Source organism: Tupaia chinensis, unplaced genomic scaffold (assembly GCF_000334495.1).
Source record: "Tupaia chinensis unplaced genomic scaffold, TupChi_1.0 Scaffold138180_1, whole genome shotgun sequence".
NCBI lineage: Eukaryota > Metazoa > Chordata > Mammalia > Scandentia > Tupaiidae > Tupaia > Tupaia belangeri.
In genome coordinates this window covers 45,007-48,306 of record NW_006198079.1, presented here as the reverse complement: position 1 = coordinate 48,306, position 3,300 = coordinate 45,007, and the positions used below count along the sequence as shown (strand labels likewise).

Sequence of the window (3,300 nt, the reverse complement as noted above, 5' to 3'; positions counted from 1 at the left end):
TCTTAGCCAATTAGATGAGACAGAAGATTTATACAACATGGGCCAGCAGATCATGTAGTAGTTACAATGCTGGACTCCCACATGACTGACCACAGTTTGAGTCTTGAATCTGCTATCTACAACCTCATACTGAGTGCATGTGCATTCATGCCCCACATCCTGGAAGATGGAGGAGAATGGATTGTGATGCGGCCATTCCATCTGTGGGCTAATTTCTTACTTCCTCTCTCAGTGTCTCTGTTTCTTCCTTTCTGTCTCTTTCTCTCTTGTGATTGCACACACCCTAGGGCAAAAATCTTTTTAAAAAAGATTTATATAACAATCATGTTTCACACATGTATTGTGTTTGTATATGAAAATCAGTGCTCTACTAATGTCAGAGTCCAGAAGTGGATTGACCACATTCTTATCATTCTGCTGGCACATGAGATTTAAGTTAACTTTTTATTGTGTATCTACATATCACATTAGATATTTTAAAATCTAGAATCAAAAATTTTCTACACAACCAGATATGAGGACCTAGTATAAATATTCTTGGGAACACAGCTTTTCAGAATATTTACCTTGTAAAACTTGTATTGAAATTGAAGAAAGTGATTACATTAGAGAAAAAATGACACAAGGGATTATTTTAGATATATATGGGATACAATAATTAGGTACATTGGAGATATTTGGCAAATAATACATAAAGAGGGCTGACAGGTAACGTAATGGTTAAAGCACTGGACTCCCACATGGTTGACCACAGTTCTTGTCCTGGACCTTTGGCTTGCTTTCTCACTTTCCCTTTTTCTCTCTGTATTTCTGTTCAAATTTTAAGATAATAATAATGATAAATACAGTTAAATAAGTAACTTTTATAAAAATTTTAAAATAGTAATAATACATAAAAAAAAACAAAGGGGAAGATACTAGTTCTTCATTACAAGTCTTTGTAAGAGTGGCCAACAGGTTTATGTTCTGGACTTCCACATGGCTGACTGCAGTTTTGAGTCCTGGAACGAGAGACTTAAAACTCATGTCTGGCATATGTGCATGGTTGCCTCAGACTCTGAGAAGACAATAAAGAATGGATTGCAGATTTGAATACAGCCTGGGAGGGACTGGCTTGGCTGAGGAGAGGGCTCCTGCTCAGGCGCAGGAATTAATTTAAGAAAATGGCAGCTTTTACTCCAAGAAAGAGGAAGCAATATTCTTTGAACTGTGACAGCATGTTATCAGACATTCCATCAAAGAAATTAATTTTTGACTTTACTGAAAGTCTGTTTCCATCACCTACTAAAAAGCACATTTGTCAAATCAGAAATAAAGGTGAAGAAGAGGTGCAATATTCTCAACAAGGCCATTTCATTTCGAGTTCACTTAAAACAGTTAAAAAAATAGATTACCATCTGCAAATGAAGGTTCACCATTTAAAACTGCTATGTCCACTGTATCCTTTTACAACAAAGATAAGTGGTACCTCAATCCATTGGAGAGGAAGCTGGTAAAGGAGAGTAGAGCAAATAACCTAAAAAATAATAATGCAGATACACCTATTCCCAGTGTGACAGAAAAAAGAGGGAAAACCAGTCTGCCCCAAGAAGAGGAACAGAAAACCACAGAAGAGTTTGACTGCTAAATATCAACCAAGCTATAAGCGCATCAAGCCTGTATCAAAAAATTCTAAAAATCCCAAGCAAAATCTAGTTGTCTGTAAACCAGTTGTGCAGAAATAGAATAAATGTCATTCAGCTGAAAGTGATTTGAATCCTCCTCGGGTTCTAAGTCAAAAAGTAAAACCACAAATTACACTCCAGGGTGGAGAAGAATTTTTTTGTCAGGAAAAAAAATCTCTTAGACATTCATCTCTGGAAAGTAAGTCATCAAAGTCAGAAGTAACTGAGGATTCTAATATAGAGACTGTCAGTGAAAGAAAAACTTCTGAGACAAGGCAAGTGCCAAAGAACTTGTTACTAGAAAAGAAACTGAACATTGAGCTAAGTTCAAGAAATAAAAATGAAGAGGGATTAATAAAGGATTCATCACGTGGAGTAATTTCTTCAGAGGAATATAAACTTGATAAAAATAACTGTTTTTCTTCAAAGGATTCTCTTAGTGAGAACAAGACAATTTCCTCTGAGTCTGTTGTCTATCCCATCTTCAGCCTGTCTTCAGTCAGTACAAAAGGATCTCTAGCTGAGGAACAATCTTCTGTGGAATCCACTGTATGTACTTACTTCTTGAAATTTACCAATTCACAAAAAATGCTAATGCTGGAGATACAAAGAAAGAAACAGAAGACCAACTCATCATTGATGCAGGTCAGAAATATTTTGGGACTACTGTGTTTCCACTAAGTTTTGTGGAATGATTTATACTGCTTCTAACCCGGAAGATGAAATACAGCATGATCAATATCACCACAGATTTATGGAAGGAATAAAATATGTGGGCTGGAAGAAAGAACGTGTAGTAGCACAGTTTGGGGAGAGGAAAATTGTGTTGGTCTTGCCACGTGATCCAAGTTATGCTCTCAGAAAGGTAGAAGATGTCCAAGAACTTGTTGATGATGAATTGGGCTTCCATCAAGTTGTTCCCAGGTGTCCAAATAAAACCAAAACTTTTCTCTTTATATCTGATGAGAAGAGAGTAGTTGGGTGTTTAATTGCAGAGCCCATCAAACAGGCCTTCCGTGTCCTATGTGAACCAACTGGCCCCAAATCTTCAAGTTCTAAAGACTCTCGTAGAGCTTGGCAATGCTCAGATGTACCAGAATCTGCACTCTGTGGGATAAGTAGGATCTGGGTTTTCAGACTGAGGAGAAGAAAGTGCATTACAAGATGACTGATGGATACTCTCAGGAATTGCTTCAGGTTTGGCTGTTTTATCAGCACTAATGAAATAGCATTTTCTGACCCAACACCCGATGGCAAGTTATTTGCAACCAAGTACTGCAATACTCCTAATTTCCTTGTGTACAATTTTAATAGCTAAAGCTGATTACAACTATAAAACAATCACTTCATGAGTAAATTAAAAAAGGCTTCTTATCTTACAATATGGACTACTGATACTTAATATAGTATAAAAATAAATATCGAGACATACACATACATACATATGTCAGTTTTATTACTTGTAAGTTGAAAGTCAGGGATAAATTTGTTGAAATTAATTGGGGATTCATAGAAAGGAATAATCTTTTCTTTTTTTTACTTGTTGGATTTTAGTTAGGATAATTTTCTTTTTTTAATTTTTATTATCATCATATTCTTCTTTATATTACATTGAATTACATATAACTTTACAGTG

General features: G+C 35.8%; 1 pseudogene; it reads left to right on the top strand.

Moving 5' to 3' along the window:
• The first annotated feature begins 1,163 nt into the window (after positions 1–1,163).
• LOC102472636 (N-acetyltransferase ESCO2 pseudogene) lies at positions 1,164–2,982 on the top strand (annotated as a pseudogene).
• Positions 2,983–3,300: the final 318 nt, after the last annotated feature.